The sequence below is a fragment of the Rhamphochromis sp. 'chilingali' genome, assembly GCF_963969265.1.
Source record: "Rhamphochromis sp. 'chilingali' genome assembly, chromosome: 7".
In the NCBI taxonomy this organism is placed as follows: domain Eukaryota; kingdom Metazoa; phylum Chordata; class Actinopteri; order Cichliformes; family Cichlidae; genus Rhamphochromis; species Rhamphochromis sp. 'chilingali'.
Genome location: NC_137934.1, coordinates 32,245,635 through 32,264,662, shown reverse-complemented (window position 1 = coordinate 32,264,662; position 19,028 = coordinate 32,245,635). Strand labels below are relative to the sequence as shown.

Genomic DNA, 19,028 nt, shown 5'->3' with positions numbered 1-19,028 from the left:
CCACCACCTAAACAGGCAGAAAGATATCATTGAACATTTAAAATAACAATAATAATAATAAATCAAAACTATACAAGGCAGGATATGTGATGCACAGACAAAAAACTAATTAAAATTTTTTCCAACTGCATAAAAATGTGCTGTGGATAAATGGTAATCTGTGTGTAATCCCCTCTTTAAGTGCTCTCACTAAGTGCTCTCATGCGCTCGTATGACTGGACAGGTAGAGCAATGGAAAATGAAAGAGGACAGGCTGGAAAACTGTAAGATTTACTTTGCTGCTAGCTAAACAAGATAGCTTTAGCTTGAATTTAAGCTGTCAATAATTTATAGTTGTTTGCAGCATCTCTTAGTCTTTCATCAGTCTCACATTTTGCTATCTAAACCTGTTATTGCATCATTATTAACACCTGCATCAGCACAGTGACAGAACATTAATGTAAATTACACCACAAAAACAGTAATGTCATTCCCCATTTGCAAGGCATATGACTGAGGCTGGTACAGCGTGGCACAGGACCAGGCCAAAGCAAACAGAGGTGTGTTTCTGATTTGACTGCTCGCTCAGTGCCGTTACAGAGTTAATACAGACGCTCACATAATGCAGTGTGGCTACCACCAATCAGCGGTGGTATTTTTGGAAAGTGAAGTAAAGAAATCTTGCACCCCTCGATATTCCTTCCCACTGTCGCCAAGTGCTTGCTCGTAGCGGGTCGTTTGATTGTTGGGGTTTGCTATATAGATATAACTGAATTGAATTTTATCACAAAGCTGGTGTAAGCTGTCATTTCCTAAAAAGTCATAGGGTAACTTCCTTAAAAGGGAGTTACAGGAGCATGCTATAAAAGAAGGTGTGCAGTTGGTTTTAGTTTAATCACGTTTGAATTGGTAAAAATTAGCTTAAAAAATCACGACCACCAGTTTTTGCAGTGTAGTTCTACAGTCATGGGCCCCGTCCCTGTGAGATTACTTCTACTAATATACACTGAGTGGACATGTAAGTTTGTCACGTATGCAGGTATGTATGCATCTATTGACCTGTGAGCACAAATGCATACGTGTTCATTTCTGGGTATCTGTGTGTGGATGCGCACATTAATGCACGTCCGTGTAAGTGTGTGTGTGTGTGTGTGTGTGTGTGTGTAATGGCAGTGGGCCCCCAGGGCTGGGCCCCCCACAGTTTCCAGCAGGATTGTGGGTAGCTGGGAGAGGGTTTGGATTCTGGCTTTGTCTGTCTCTGTGTGCTGACATCACTGTGCTGATGGCACCAAATCCCTGTTCTACTGCACGCAGCACTTTCTATACAAAACACAAATACAAACACACATTCTCACACATGCGGACACATGGTACAAGTAATGCCAACTTAGCCAAAAAAAAAAGAAAAAAATGCGCTTTCTCTTTTTGACACACATCCAGACATCCATGATGCGGCTATGCCATCATACCGTGAGCTTTTTAGCAGATATTTGACGCTGTCGTCGACCTGTAGATTTTTATAAAGCAATGACAGCTTGTTTTCAAACTAATGATCACCAAACTGACATTCAGTCACCAGTTAAAGATAAATTTCAATAATTCCTTAAAGTTTTCCACACTGACTTTTTCAGATTCATCCAAGACAACATTAAAACATGCACGCACAAGGATATTATGATATTCATGGTATTTACATGTTTTCCTACATACTGAGTATTTCACTGTTTCCTCTCAGCAACTTGTGCCACACACGAGTCTATTTGCTTCTAAGCTCAACTATCTGACTGCGTCTTTACATAGCCTGGTTAAATATTAACTGAGAGCCTTTCTCTTCCCTCTAGTGCTGTCTTTGGTATGTATGCAGCTAGCAGGAGGGCGGGAGGCGTCGGGTAATGACGGTGACAACACTTCCCCCTCAGCCTAGAGGAAATTGGTAATTGGTTTTGTAAAAAGTACATCGCTAAATTGTTTATTGGTTGCTTTAATTTGTTCGATAGAGAGAAACGAGGCCAGCGTCAACGTGCCAGAAAAAAGTGTTTACCAGGGGAAAAAAGTTTCAAGGTGATAAATGATGATACCAAACAGGTTGCCTTGAGATTTCAACTGAGAGTCTGAAGCTGCAGCAGGATGAGTTCTTCTCAAATGGGAAGAAATGTTACATTTTAATGCATTCAAAGTGTTGATATGAACATATTTAAGAAAAAAAAAGAGAACCGGAGCTATGTTTCCTAAAGATCCCATTGTGAATTTGTTTTCCATTTCATTCTTGGATAGGGATACAGTGTCTTGCTCAAGGGACACTTCAGGGTAGCAGCTGCCTGCTGACGCAGATTCACCCTACATCCTCTGTTTGAATAGCAGTCTCTAAAAACCACTCATCCTGCTTGATGCCCTCGTGTGGTTTTGTACTTTGCAGGTCATACAAGGGCTTAATATCTACACACAGAAATACCACGAGAAAAAAAGCATGAACATCAAGAACACACACACACGCACACACTGCTCCTAAGAACCCCAGAAAGCGATTGGGATGGACCCAGCACTCAGAGCCACTCAAAGCCAATCAAAGCTGATGATAGCACAGACGTTTATACTATCCATCAATCCACTGCCTCTCTCTCTCTCTCTCTCTCTCTCTCTCTCTCACACACACACACACACACACACACACACACACACACACACACACACACACACACACACACACAAAAGCATTTTTGAAAACTGCCTTCTTCAAGTGATCTCCATCCACATATCACTGAGGAGGTAAAGGGTTATCATGGTAACGGAGAAAATGTGAGCACAATGATGCCAATGGTGCATTTGTACTACCGGAGAAGTGAAAGACTAACTCATAAAAGATTGATCAAACATTCATTTGGCAGGGTGAGCTTTCTGCGGAGATGCTGGCTTACAGGTGAAACACAATGTCCTGAAGTGTTTAGGTGAATTCTGAATATATCAGAGGAAGGCTCTGCGCTCTGTCCTCTGATGAACAGTGGGTGAAATGTATTTGTAAAAGGAACTCAAAGTGAGTAGATGGGTTGAAGCCTGGGTTGCCATTCTCTACATGTGACGCACGGGGAATCTGATTAGCACTGAAGTCATAGTTTTACTGAGTTTTACTGTGCTGCTGTTCATACGGCACTGTGGAAAAGAAAAAGTGAAGAGGACTCAAACTATCAAGGCAACACGATTCAGTTCCTTTTAGTGTTGTTGACTTTACTTTGATTTTAGACAACACTTCTGGGAACCTGAATGTCCTCGCTCACCTAATTACTCTCTTGAGGTTAATAATAAAATTCTTGCTCAGCGGCATGTTCCCTGAGCCTGGGTTTGTGTTTCCTTCAGGAAAACTGGTGATCTTTAATTTGCTGGGTAAATGTGATAAGCACTACACCGACACACTGCTACAAGACACTCTTCTTTTATAAATAAATGTTATTATGTCCCCATAAACATATGTAAGGAATACTGAATAAAAAATTGAATAGAACACAGCAGCATTTTTTAATCTGCGAAACAATACATGGTTCTGAACAGATAAACGTCTTCCTGCCTGGTGTTGATTACAGTAACTTATGTGTGTTATACGATATAGATGCAGTCTACAGATTGTAGTTCAGATCTTAGCTTTATGAAATATTTTCCAATAAAATTAAAAATCACTGCATTTCTGAAAACGACTAGCCTTTGACGTAAGCTCACAAGATTTTTTGTTGCTGCTGTCACATCTTTAATCTTTAAAGATAATCAAATGATAGCTGTCTTTTTCTTTGTTCTTTATGAGGATAAAACTTACATGCAGATGATTAATATACTGGCAAGGTTGTTTTGTTGAATGTCCATATATGTTTACTTTATTCCTTTAAAAGTTTTAAATCAACTTCTCTATCTATATCTATCTTTCTAGCTGTCCATTTCAACAGACTCACTTTATTGGACTCATTTAATCCTGCACTTTAGATTTCTCACTCACAAAGAAGCAGTTTACTCTGGGTTTATTTACCCTGGTGGAAAAACAGTCTTATTAATGAGCTAAATCTTATTAATTGCACTCATTTCAAAGAACCTTGAATGATGAATGGGCTGTTTTATTTCATTCAAAAAGTTTAATTTTTAGTTGTCCCTTTCCAAAAATTGTTTAGTCTCATGATTCAAGGTTTTCTACACGAGGGTTAAAAAAGTCTACTTCATTTTTTTTTATTTTGTAAATTCTGATAAACAAAATCATATTTTTTTTATGATTTTGGGGAAAAAAGAATCTACTTTACACCAAAAAAAACATGTCATAATTTTAAAGCTGACAGTTTTTGAAGACTTTACAGGTTTAGGAGTTTAAAATGTCCCAAATTTGAATACGATCAAATATTAGTTGGGAAAAATTTGCTCAAGGCACACTTTTCCTTCATAGATATTGGTTAGTAATTTTTCTATCTGTTTTCTTTTACAAAAGAAAATACACATATAGAGAATTCACTTCCAGGTTAACCTGTTTTTCTTCAAAATATTTCAGAAATGCTGTATTAATCACATCAGAACGATTAAAGGGTAACTTTTTTGTTTCAGTCAAAAAAGGATGGATGGATGTGAGATACAGATAATCTAACAAACAGCAGACACTCACGCAGTGCGCACATCTGCCTTCATCTGCCTTAAACCAAATTTCGCAACATGTGAAAACCTTCTAATAAACTTTTAATGACCACTCCGCGCACACAGCCCGTCCTTTTAGTGCTGCTTCTCTTTCTCTCACCCACGCACACACACAGAAGGTCCTGTCAGGGCTAACTAAGCGCAGTGGCGGGCAGGGCAGCATTTGGATTGGCTGGACAGGGGTTACCGGGGGTTACGGTGGATTTGGTGGACCACCTGCTGAGCCTCAGCCGCCAACTGACTAAAAACATTTACATCAGAAACCACCCAGGATAGGGAAAGAGAAAGAGAGGGGAAAGAAAAAAAAGAAAGTAAAACTAAGAGACGGAGGAAGTTGAGACAACAAGCACTATTCATGGAAACTTTACTCGTCATCTGCTCAGTTAACCTGACTCATCTCTTGTTTTTACAGATGACTGTTGTGCCACAAGAGAATAAATCAGTTTATCGCGTACAGCGCAGGTTCCAGTAGCGGTTGTTTAACTAATACCGATTCAGCTTTACAACCTGTTCACTCACTTTTGTTTTACAATAGTTTATGATGAGGAGTCCAAACCTGCAGCGGCAGTGTGGAAGCAGTCGAGGGCTTCTGCGCCTGCTCGGAGTGCAAGCATTTGTCGGAGACTGATGGGCTGAAACTCTTGCCCAATAGCCAGATTGTTTAAGGTGTGAGTGGACACACTGCCAGAGCTGTTAGTGTGCACGGGGAGACTTTGGCTTACAGTCAACGGGACAACAAAGTTTCATTGACAAGGCTTTGGTGACCGTTGAGCCTCGCTGGGCCAGAATTAATGGTTTTGTTTTTTGGGGGTGGTGTCTGTATGCTGCTAGTACTGTACCAGCTCCTCTGATACGTGGACGGGGAAGACTTGAGCTTTAACAGCTTTAGATGCACTTTTATTTTTCCTGTCAGTACAATGGTGGTACTTTTCAACAAGTTAGGACATCAAAATCCGCTGTCAGGTAAAATTTCCTTCAGAAAAAAGAGAAGGATAAGAGATGAAAGCAGACACTTTCTTTATGTTTACTCCCTTCGATTTCTTCCACTTTTCAGACGTAAAAGCTTTGAAACACCCATTAGCATAAATCAGCATTGAGGTGTGGGTTTGCTGATCATCATACTAAAGGACTGAAAGTGATTGAAGTCAGTGAGCTGCAGAAAATCCCAGCACAACAATGTCCGATATCACTCATAATCAGCTTAATTTCGATCCGAGAAATCTCTAAAAGTTCTGACACCACAACTGTTTTAGTAGCAGAGCTTTGCAGTGGCCCTTGCCCCTCCAAATACATCAATTCCCCCTCCGGATCCCCTCATGTATAAGGGCCCAGGCCCATACGGGGGTCCCCTCAACACCCCTACTCTGTCTTTGGCTCTGTGTGTGTCGGTGTGTGTGTGGTTGGGGAGGGGGGTTAGTCTGACCCGCAAACTGACCTCCTCAAACTTCAAACTGAATACTTCTGGCAGTTACCACGACGACAGAGCTCTCCAAGCCTTATCCTACTTACCGAGACGAGACGAGGAGCGAGGAAGAGGTGGGAGGAAGGAGAGCAGGAGCGAGGGAGGTAAAGAAGGAGAAGAGCGACAGAGAAAGAGAGAGAGAGAGCGGTGTGGACAGAGAGAAAGATACTGGTGGGGGGGTGGGGGGGCAAAGAGGGAGGCAGGGAGGACAGCCAGGCAGAAAGCGAGAGTTGCTGCTGTTGCATCTCTGTGTTTTTCATGAGTAGACAGTTTACTGGGAGATTATTCACAGTCTGGTATTTAGCCTTATTAGGCCACTGCTCCCAATGCAGACTTCCCTCCCATCATCCACTGCCACATTGGAGATTTTTTTATATATTTATTTGCTTGTTTCACATTTCCTTCACCTTTGTGTACATTCAACTTTTAGTAAATGCACAGTTTGCACTTTTTTCCCCTCTTTAAACGGAAGAAATAATTCAGGGTGGGTTGTGCGGGGATCTGGAAGGAAAAGTCCTGTTGGTTTTCATTGGATAGCGTTAGGCAGTTGGAGCACTCCCAGAGCTTGGGGAGAAAAAAAAGCGACTGATTGAATTGTCAGAACAAAAGATGAGCAGGTTTGTCAAAGGCACACATTTGTGTAAACAAAACCTGGAAGAGTAACTTTCAGGAAGCATTGTGCTGAGATAAATCCAATCACAGAGCCTACAGCAAAAGGTTGAAATCAGTCCAGCTGCAGATTTTGGATCACGGTTGTTAAATGATTGCTTAATTAGAGGCAGTAACCTTTGTAATCAAGGTTTAAACACTTAATACAGTTGGGGAGAGGTTTTGGTTTAAAAAAAATGTATCATGACAATAAGTGGGCAGGTTTCTCTCTACCGGTCGACACTTTGACACTTTCCTAGTCCAGTCCACAGTTACAGAGTTGTTCGAGCATCTATCCCAGCTAACGGGGGAAAGCGACCAATAACTACCGGGGAAAAAACAAAAGCTCTTTCTTACTCTTCTCTGACCCCATGTAAAGCAAGGCTTGTGACTAATTTCAGTGCAGATAATGCACTTAATTTATAGCCACTACATCGTGTAATCAACATTTCTTTTAATTTACTACCCATCCACGCAACAACCATGACCTCCTTCATCTGAGGACTGTGACTGTAAATGGACTGGCACTTACATGCTGCCTTTCTACTCAGTTGAGTGCTCAAGGCGCTTTCTTCTGCAGGTCTCAGTCACTCGTGCAATCACCCAATCGCGCACACATTCACACAGTTGCATCAGGAACAACTCAGCTTTCCCGAAGACACTTTGGCACACGGGCTGAAGGAGATTATGAGGAGTCAGGCATCGATCCACCGACCTTGCCATTCGTAGACAACCTGCTCTCCCACCTGAGCCACACTGTTTGTTTTTTTAAAGGAAAGCATCTATGCCAGTTTTTGTTGATGATCCAAAAGTTAGAAATAAGCAAGTTAATTAAAAATAATAATGATAATAATAATGCAGTATGTTAAATTTGCCACAGCTCTAATTTGTGCCCCTGAATGGCTTCTTCTCCATAGCAACCACATCCAAGGCTAATAGATATTGTAGTATTTCAAGCAATCAGGCATACCAAAGTAAATGGAAGAAAGTTGTAATAGTAGCCTTTATATGAATCCATAATACTTTTAACTATTCGAGAGTTTTCCACGCTTCTTTGTTTGAGAGCACTGAAGACTGGACTGGTGAAAACGATGTATGGATTCGCACCTCCTTCTGCTTTTTTACTGTTATTGGATAATTTGCCGTTACTTTGCAATTTCTAATACGCGCATTGATCGGCACGTTTGAACTTTTTCAGGCTACGCTTCTTCACACGCTGTAACCATCTTAATAGGCAACAATTTATTGCTAATGGCTTCCTTAAAGTCACCTCCCTCCTACTGTTTAAATATCTTATAAGCTCATTAAGAAGCACAGCCAGAGGGTTCCTGCCCATCGAGTCTCAAACAAAAGTCAACTGGACTGTGTCTGATTTAGACAGTAATAGTGAAAGAATGACAGACGGAGGTAAAGCAATGAGGCCTGTCATGATTTTATGTGTGTGCAACTGTAAATGTTTGATGGCATGCGTATGCCTTGAGAAAAGCAATTCAAGAGAGATCAAAATCAATAGTCTGGGTGTTTGTGTCCCCGGGCTTGCTGTCACTCACGCGCCCTAATATTAAGGCGATTGATCCATCTTTGCCTTAATCTGTGCTCAACAGCTTCACCTGGCTCATTCCCAGGGCGACACAGTCTACAAAGAGACTCAAAACTCCCAGTAATGGGACAGCCGGCCCTGCTTCTCCATCCCGCTGTCTGGTTTCTTCTCTCTTGTCCTGTCCTCACTTTTTATAGCCATTCATGTCTCTTCTTGTATTCCCCTGATTTATTTTGCATCTTTTTATCCTATCACATTAAATATAGCTGCTACATATTGCCCAGGCTGACCTGTCTCGTCCTTCCTTGTCCTGCCAAGTCCATCCCAGTCTTGTCCCATCCTTTCTTTTGCTGTCTTAAATTCCAGCTATCCTCCTCCCTTCCTGTCATGCCTCTCATGCATACAGTGATTGTGGAATCCTAAAAGTCCTTTTGGTAGGAAACTGAAATTTTGACTGTGAAACAAACACAAACAGTTACTAAACCTCCTTTAAATCACCTTTTTATCACTACATTGCAATGCCACCGTGTCATCATGACTTAATCTGCGCTTGTTTAGAAGTCACTGTTGTGATGATCTCAACATCGAAAATGAACAGCATAATCTTTTAAGTGTGTCCTGAGGGACACAGTGGGGTAGAGGATGATGTTCGCATTAAAGCGGCGGCTGTGAACATAAACCGCAGGCTGTCTGGACTAACAGTCCGAAACGCTCCCTCGGGGCGGCGCTGTACGTTTGAGCTCCGTCAGTCTGTAAATCGGTAAATGATCCCGGCTGTCATTTAATCAATATGAACAGGGAGCAGCTGTCGCACATCATCGACTCCCCTGGGGGCCGTTGTTGAGACGCAGCACTAAAAGAGAACGCGTGTGAATGCAGTGTGTGTGTGTGTTGGATCCATTTTTCACAGGTATTTATTGTGACAAGCAGTGTAGCTGCAGAGCATCCTCTGGCTTCTCAGGGTTGTATGGTCAGTGCAAAGAGGGTACTGGCTGTTGATGAATTTTGCCCTGAAGGAACAAATTTAGTGATTTGTTGATGGAAATCGACTGCCAGCCCTTTTGAAAATTAATTGTTAGTTCATCTTCTCATGTTTTATTTTATTTCCCTATAAAGACAATATCTGGAGTCATTACTGGATTCAAAATATTGTAACTGTCTTGTGGTTTCAGTGTTGCCGTTCATTTTTTTAATCTGTTTTTTTACTTCACATTTTAAAGACTGAACAAGTTTACAGTGTAACCATGAGGTCTCTTTGACTTGTAGTGATTTTTTTGTGCCACGAGTTTAACAGAAACATGATTTCAACCACTTTCTCCTTGCAGGGACTCTGAGAGACGACAAAGCCGGTAACAGGAAAGATTTCTGGATGATTTATTTATTTATTTTTTGGTGGGGGGGGTCCCCCTCTTTCTCTCTCCTTTCCTTTCGCCGCCTCTCCTTTTCTTTTTCCTCCTTTCCTTTTCTCTCCTCTTGCCTCCTCTCCTCTTCTAACGTGAGACAGTGAAATCTCATCCAGCCACTCTGCCTGCCCTTACAGCCAGCAGGGAGGGACATGTCATTTCATTTGTGTGCATGTGTGTGTGCGTGTGTGTCCCTTTACTGTGCAACACACAATGACGAGAGCACAGGGAGGAGGCAGGTTGTGTGTGTGTGTGTGTGTGTGTGTTGGGGGGGGGGGGGGGGGGGGTGACAGGGCTCTGATCTCTCAGATAGGGAGATAGCCACCTGATTCAAATGGCTCGCTTGTTCCCGGCAGTCACTTGATCGGCGTGTGAACTGACTCCTCGCTTATTTACAATCAAATGCTGCAGCACTGACCTGCCCAACCCAACCTATTGCAGACATCTCTCTCTCCCTCTCTCTCTCTCTTTCTCTCTCTCACTTTCTGCCCTATATTTGCCATGTCCCTCTCCCTCCCTCCCTCACGCACGCACGCACACCCACCCACACACATACAGGTGTACTCATAAACCTGTGATGGAAACTTCCAGCAATGAGCTGCACTGTAATGATCATGCAATCTTTTGAAATATGAGCTCGAGTAAAGGGGGTGGGTTGCGATTATTTTTTCATATTAATACATTTATCACATTTGTAAGATCACATATTAGTGATTAAGCCACTCAATCAAATAGTTAATGCTTCAGTGTACAAGAAGATTTTTTGTTTTGATGTATTTTTTTTCTGGAAAATATACGCCGGCACTATCAGTGAAGCAAATCATAATAAATGAACAACTGTAGTAAAAAAAATGTCAGTATTGTAGCCTAACAGCGCACAATGAACACTTTAAAGCTCAAATATATCTGGGTGCAGAGTTACATTAAGGGACACACTTTCTTCAGCTACAGAACTATGGTTCCCTAGAGAGAAATGCTTTTCCCGATTGGATAAAAAGAAGATGAAGAGCATATAGTATGTTACACTAAAGCCTGGTTTCTAAGTCTGTATCTTTATGGATGAAATGAGAAACTAGGATGAATTGAGGTAAATATAATCAAAGACAAGGTGACATCTTTTTTCTTAACAACAGATTTTCAGAAATAATTAACGTTTTCATATCATCATTTATGAGTAGAGCTGATTTCTATATTTTTATAATCATTACAGTAATCTTAGTTTCTTCCTGTTTCGTGTGTGTGCTGTGCTACAAGAAGCAGCAAGACTCTAATCTAATCCAGTCCAATCTGAGCTAATCTGCACCCACTTGTGAGATAAAACAGAAGATTTTGCTGCATATCCACTACAGATCTGCAGACGGGATTTCAGACCTCGCTGAGTGACTTTTAAAGGTAGAAGAATGAAAACAGCGAATTAAAACACCATCTGAAACATTTAACGTGTAGAAAATAATAACCCTGCCCACCATTACAACCCCCAGTCTCAAATTCTTGTGAGTCTGGGAGAAACAACTTCAGTCTACTGCATCTGCTTGCCCATCCGTCCATCCGTCCGTCTGTCTGTAACTGTCCTGTCTGATTATCTCTCCCAGTTGGCCCCGAGGGGACACCCACACTGAAAGAGGCCACTCTTCCATTCAACAACAGCTTCTGTCAGAGACACGAAGAGAGGGAGACCTCAGAGTCACCAGCTCCAGAATAGCCTGATAGTGACTGATGCAATCAATCGAAATCTACACTACAGTCCGCACCATCGTCCAGCGAGCCAGATTTTACGCATAATAAAAGGAAATTGCTCTCGCTCGGAGCTGAGTAAATGCAGAAATTTTAAAGAGGGAAGGCTCCATGCCACGCCGTGTTCGCCTTCCTTTAAGACTCTATGTTTTCAATTCTTGAAAAAAAGGGGGAGAAAACACTAGTAGGATTTTGTTTTGGGCCAAATAAAGAGTCATAAATTCCCTGAACTCTGAACTGTCTGACAAATTTCAGTCAGTTTAAACCAGCACATTTGTAGCTTCTCTAGTTCCTTGCTTCAATGCAAAATGTTTAAACTCGCTAAGGATGCAGAATACAATGTAAGTAAACAAAGAGAAGGTCAGATAAATAATTCAATACTGGAAGAGTTATGGCATTTCTACGTGACAGAAAGTGATCTGCGTGTCGACACGAGTTATCAAAACAGTATCGCCGCAAATCAAAATGTGCCTGCTGCTGCTGAGGCCCAAACCATAAAACCATTTGGCAAATGACACATGGAGGATGTTTTCAGCCTTTATCTGATAGTTAGAGACCAGAGAAAATAAGGGGAAAGTGAGGGAAGACAGAAGCGGGCCCTATGTGTATGTATACACTGCGCTTGTAGCAGAGGAAAGTGTCGTGCTGATATCTCAGCAGGCTTTCAGGAACTGCACCATCTCTGTGACATGTTGTAATACAAGTCTAACCTTATAAACCCCACATGAACACATTTTCTTCCAAGTGTTCCTTAAAAACGAAACCCAGTGTTGACTGATGACATGTGCCACAATCTCCACAACAATGACAGCAGAATCCCTCTGAAATTACACTGGTTTAATTAAATATTAGTAGCACTGGGTGGTAAAAGTTGTATACTTTGTTTAAAGTGTATAACAATGTTGTTAAAACTGTAGATACACTACTAAAAGGTGGCCCAGTTTAGAAACATCCATTCAAACACTATAAACAGACATGATCAAGCCTGTTTCACTTGTTTGGGTTTGGAAAAAGTGATCAGAGTTCTCGTGGTTTTTCTGTCTGTACTGTTTGGATATTGTCCAGGTTTGATGTATGATTGTTCTTGGGTTTGAAAAGACTGAAGCCTGCTTTAACATTTATCATTTACGAACTTTGTATAATCCATAAATAAGCAAAAAAGAAATAGGTAAAAATCTCAGTTTGAGAAAAACAAAAAGGCTAGAGTTTTTTCTTTTTTTAAGAGTGTGCGTCTTTGCTTTTATTTTGAAAAGCAATCAGATGAGCTAACTGCGTTGGACCAGTCTGCAAAATATCAGACTGTTTTAAATATATTTTATCTGTTCTAGAACGGTCTTCATAATGGGTGTATGCTCTTTAGTATCATTTGGCCGGACTTTCTGCTGTACTAAAACACTAAAACCACACCTTTTCACCCATTTAGCCCCACTTTTTTTTTCTCAGCATGCATTTCTAGATGTGTCATATTCTAAAATAGGACAGCACCCGCCGCCCCCTCCCGATTTAATGTGCGAGTGTAGTTGTTGGTCAACAGTTGGGTCGGGGGGCCAGGCAGAGGGAGGGGGGCCCGGGAACAATGGACTGTGCTGTTGTGCTGGACTCGGTGGAGAGAGAGGGAGAGAGTCGGGCTGATGACAGAGTGAAAGAGGTTAGTGTCTATGCTGGGAAATGAGACCAGAGGAGGGAGGGTGGTGGTGGTGGGGGTTCCTGTGTCTGTTGGCTTGTTAATGATGATTCAGTCCCATCAGCTCAACAGCCTTCTCTATCAAAGAGTCTCCGAATGCCTGCAAACCACCTCCAGCTATGGTGCCCCGACAGAAACAGGCTCCTGACAGTAAACCTGTCAGCTACACTCATTCTAACATGAAACAATATGTCGCTGTCACACTCATCTTTGGCTTCATGCGCGGAAATCTGGTGCAAAAATTCAAATCAATCAAAATTTGTCTGCCACGTGTTTCCTGTGCGATCGGTATTTTATTGTTTGACTTTTAACAGTTTGGAAAATAAAGAGTGCCGGAAAAAAAAGAAAAAAGAAATAAATGCTTAAAAAACATCGGTTTTCTCCATGTGGAACATGAATAAAGGGCTTGAGAGCTTCGGTGATGCTCTCGGCTGTGTAGACTAACGAACACTAAATGTATCCAAAGACTGACTCTGGGAGCAAAGAAATCGAGACCTCGGTTTCAAATTCGCCCTAATTCGAAAAGTGACGCTGTCGAAAATCAAAAGTACGACACCTCAGCCAAGTGGATCGAAACTTTCACCGGTGGGGGGTGGTGGCGGTCGATGGGTGGGTGTGGTGGGTTATAATGAAAGAAAAAGCCAGTCACTGCAGCACAGATCGGCCCTTTCTGTGTCTCAGCAGAACACCCCACCCGTCCACTTTCCCTCTCCTTTTCCCCTCCTCCCCCCCCCCCCCCCCCCCCCCGGGTCTCCTTGAGTTGCCTGAGCCGGCCTTGGGGTGGCAGTCAGCCTAGAAACCCGCTCATGTTGTTCCAGACAAACGACATGCTGTGGGAGTCGGGAAATTGTCGCTCTGTTTTATAAAGTCTACAGAAGAAAAATGCATATTATTATTATTATTATTATTATTATTATTATTATTATTATTATTATTATTATTATTATTTATTTATTTATTTTTAATTGAGATTATTGACTGAGTTTATACCTTTCTGCCTTTGAATCACTTCCGATGTCCACTCTTTATTTATAATCGGACATTGGGTGGACTTTCCCGACAAACTAGTATATGTAGAGGATGCTTTAGTGCACGCTCACCGCCCTCACCGGTCTCCTAATATCCGGACAAGAAAGGACCGATTTTCCCTTGTAACTGCAGGAACGGACCTCACACCGGTCACCTGTTGCTCTAAAGAGACGAAAAAGCATAAATATGCGCGACACTGATTTGATTAAGACACCTTTGCGCACCGCCAGCGTCACTAGCAGTGCGTAATCTCTGGCTTTCCTCTAATCGCTTTGATTTTTTTTCCTTTCTTTTCTTTTCTTTTTTAGCGATCATATAGCTCTTGAGTGAAACTCCTGAATTGGAGCTGCATTGTCCTCTCCCCAACAGCAGCCAGCAGGCTCAGCAGCCAGCACAGCCAGCCAAGCGTTTGACGTTATTAAATAATAAAGAGATGCTGATCTGGTAGCATTGTTGTGAAGGGAAAAGGCCAATTGGCATGCCATTATACTGTCATTATGGCTGTATTAACTCGAATTAGTTATAAGACAATGTGCTTTTTGATACTTGCATTTTGTATGTGTGTGTGTGTTTTTTTATTTCTAGATTTTTTAATGAGTGTATGACAGAAATGAAGACTGAAAGTACAGCTACATTAAACCGGCATGCAAGGAAACAAAGATTAAAATAATTAAAGTTATCCTTAATTATTAAATTCGATTCGATATATATATATAAATATATGGAGTTTAGAATTCATTCCAAATATATTGTAAGTGGCCCGTGAACAGTAAAGATTTGTTTCCTCTAATGAGCCCTCTAATTTATCGACTCTACTCGTTTTTGTGGCAAAGCTCGGGTCCGTTTTAGCGCATGGCAAGAGAGGTTTCCTACCAGGCTACAGCAACCTGCGCCAGGCCTTACGTTGTTTTAACCAGAGGGGAAAAAAATATTCACATCCCTCTGTATCCATCCCTCTCCCAGCCTTCTTTATCCTGGCTTCAGTTTTTATACAAGAAGCAAAATGAGGCGTATATGATCAGTTCCATGATCAGCTTTAATCAAGAAAATTTAATCGATCTGCAGCCCTTACATTATGTTCCACTGAGGTTCAGGAAGCCCGGGAGGCCTTTAAGCGAGGCCTGCAGCGCTAATTTCTAAAAGGCCTTAAAAAAGTAACAAAGTAAGTAGAGTGCAGGAGTAGGCTACATCACGTTTATGCAACCGCGTGGGTGTGAAACACGAGTTTTACAAGTGTCATTCGGGAACACGGAATGCAGATTTCGTAATGACATGCAGTTAGTGATGGATATTTAAAAAAGAGTTTAGGCACAATGGAAAGTAAAGCAAAAAACCCCCAAAACAACAACAACAATCAAGCAACTTTAATGTTACTGCAAACGGGAGTGAATTCCAAAGTTTTGTACGTGCGCGTTCACGGCCGATGGAGGACACGAAAAGAACAAAACGCGGACACCTGAGGCACCGCACGGTGAAACAGAGACACTGGTGTTTTGGTTGTGGGGATTTTTTCTTTGCTTTTTACTAAAGAGTCGTGATCCCCCTTCAAACTGTGCATGTCCTTAATGATGGCGCTCTATAAAGCTGTCAGCATCAATGAGCGGAGATGATAAACGGGAGCTGGAGCTACGAGTGACGGGGTGGGGGAGGAGGGGGAGAAGTGGTGGGAGAGGGAGTGAGGGGTGGTGGGTGGGGGCTGTCGCAGAGGCCTCGAGCCTCTGAGAATGCAGGCCGAGAGCAGCGCGAGGCTGATGGCATGCTGGTCTGTGTCAGTGTGTGGTCCTATTCACTGCAGTAGCGGGAGAGAGAGGGAGAGAGAGAGAGAGAGAACCCCTGCACCTGCGCTAGATCAGCAGGCTACTGGCTGCCATTCAGTCCCTCTGCGCTCCACACACACACACACACACACACACACACACACACACACACACACACACACACACACACACACACACGGGCAGCTGAAACACACGACAGCTCTCTGCTCTGACAGTTTTGCTATTCAACTCTTCTCTGCGCTGTGATGCAGGCAGAGATGTCAGGCAGCCTTAAAAAACAAAAAGACTTGAGGGATGCAGAATAACGACGCGACACGAGAGGACGGATCTAAACAGGGCGTTTGGGATTATTTATAGAAGCGGTCCAATTTTTTTCACGTACCCCGCACCCGGCCCGAGAACAAGGGGATGGCCGGGTTCCCCCTTATTTAGGGAACCGTGATCGTGCTCTGACCGACATTTAAACATGGCGTCAGTTACACAGACAGAATGATAAAAACACACACAGATCCATGGCTGTTTGTTTTGTCTCATCACGGCTCGTTTATTACTAAACATGTTTCCCATTTAGTCTTGTGTCTGCCTTTTGTTAAAATAATAAAAATAACAATAAAAATAATAATAATTGTTATTAACTATATAATAATAATAACGGCTTGGTTTCAAAGCCAGCGCGTGTACACTTGGTAGAGTTTTTATGTTGTAAAAAACCTGCAAGAAAAAAAAATCATACAGCGATTTTATGAAAACGGAGATAGACGCTTCATGTGCGGGTGACGTCAGCGCCCCCCCTTATTATTTGCGTGGTGGGTGAAAAGGGAAAGTGGCTCTCGTGGGATTACAGGCCACTAAGCTCGTTGTGTTTGCGTGTGTGTGCACGCGCGTTTGGTAGGTGGGTCATTTGACCTAATTAAATAATAAATAATAATATAATCTGAACAACAAACACGGGATTTGGATTTTGTCCAGGATAAATGACAGGTCTGACTCGATCCACCGTTTCTTCATTTATTTACATTGAAATTCCAGCAGGCCTCGCTGAGCCAGTTTAATCTGAGCTCACTTCACAGCGTTTACACAAAATGCTCGGCTCCACTTTGATGTCCTGTTAGAAGCTGCGCTGCTTTTTATTTTTTACAGTCATTATATTTTTAATTGCATTTAATAGAAACACCTTTGTAACGGAACACGCACGTCAATATGGGCACAGACGCACACCAGGTTATCACAGATAACATCTGAGAGCTTATTGCTTTTCTTTTCTTTCTTTTTTTTTTAACCCGAGGCGTAAAAAAAACAGGAGGCGCGCGCTTACCACCTGTTGCAGGCCAAATATCCTCGAGCTGGGGCAGCCAGACTCTGCACGCGAGGAACAGAAGGATGGGTGGGTGGATGGATGGATGGATGGATGGATGGATGGATGGATGAACGGTCGGATGGGGGAGTAATGGGTGAACGAAAGGATGAAGGGGAACACCTCAACCGGGCCTCCCAGCTTCAACCTACACGGACCAAACAAAACACACCTGACTGCGTAAAGTGCAGCAAACATACATCTGAACACTGAGACGCGTTCAAAGCGTCCCCGTGGACTAATAACACCACATGTGGGGTGTAACGTTTTAGGCAGGCCACTTAATTCCCGCTATCAGCTGTGCTGTTTGAACAGGAACGCCGGGCTCGGAGCTCAGAGCCTCTCAGACCAGCTCAGATTTTGGAAAGCACGCGGGGTTAAATGCGGGGCTAATATTTTTCTACCGAGATAGCGCGATATCAGTGTTTTCCGAGTGAACATTCACAGTGTCCTAGTTTGTGACTGCCTCGCTCACACAGAGAGCAAACCATTTACAGAAGGGTTACAAACAAAAAAAAGTGGCTGGGTATGGGGCAGTAATAGAAAATAGGAGCATTAATATAATAATATAATAAAAGCTGCCCACGGCCTCAAGTCAAGCATCCTGTGTCCACATGGAAGTCTTTACCAGTCAGCCACAGGTCTTATGACACGCCACGGAAAATATAAGTTGCCCATCGAGCATGTTTGGTGTTCTTTGCCTTTTAAAGGTTTTTCCCCTCCATCACATCAAAGGTGCCACGCTCAGCCGGGAAAAAAAATGATCATTTTGCGGGGCCCCGTGGGCCTGCAGGGGCCCACGGCGCTCCTGGAAACATAACAGGAGATCTTTACGCGTCTGCTTTTTTTTCTTTCTTTTTTTAAGCAGGAATAAAGTAATTAATAAAACAAATTGTTTATCACCAGCGCTCTCGGCTATTACAACCGATTCAACTGTTTACATCAATAATTAATGGGACTCCCAACGATCCCCTGACCTGCGAAAGGTCCGATTAGGAGGAAGCGAGAGAGGGAGGGAGATGGAGAACTGGACGGATGAATACCGAGGGGCCTCTTCATCTGCCGCTCCCCCGGGACACAGCCTGCAAGACACAACGGCCCAATGCGCGCGCGCACACACACACACACTCTCCCCCCACAGATTTAAAACCGTTTGTTAAATTCAGGGCGAGCTGTTAGCTCATCATAAGGATCATCATTATTATTATGATTATGATTGGGAGGAATCCGCCTGGTTGGCAGAAAGGTGCATGGGTGGATTATTTTGGAGTCTGTTCTGTATGCGTTTGTTTTTTTGTTTTTTGTTTATTAAGGCAGAGGGTGGATGAGGGTGGATAAGGGTGGATGGTGGTGGTGGTGGTGTGCAGCAAGTCACCGGAGAGCTTGAACCATGAGAAGCGGGGTTAACGGGAAACAGCAGGGCCCGTTTGATTAAACATTAAAATTAAAATGACCACACTCGAGTATCGGCGTGGAGCTATTACACGGCCGAGGAAAAAGCATCCCGGCCAGGCTCCCTTCAAGAGGGCTCCACCTTCAATTTCCACCTAATTGGTCTATTTCAGCCTGATCAGCCAGCTCCGTGTTTTGAAAGGAGTGAGAGAAACACAGAGAAAGCTTCCAAAACTAATAGATATTATTGTTGCTGTTGTTATTATTATTATCATTAGTATTATCATTATTATTGGATAAACTCAATGAACGAGAGGAAATAAAGCCTGAACTCAAAGGTTTAAGCTGCTGAAAATACTCCTTAACAAA

General features: G+C 42.6%; 1 protein-coding gene across 16 annotated transcripts in view; it reads right to left on the bottom strand.

Moving 5' to 3' along the window:
• LOC308399117 (uncharacterized protein) overlaps positions 1–19,028 on the bottom strand; it is a 198,574-nt gene that overhangs the window by 20,035 nt on the left and 159,511 nt on the right. The window lies entirely within an intron of this gene.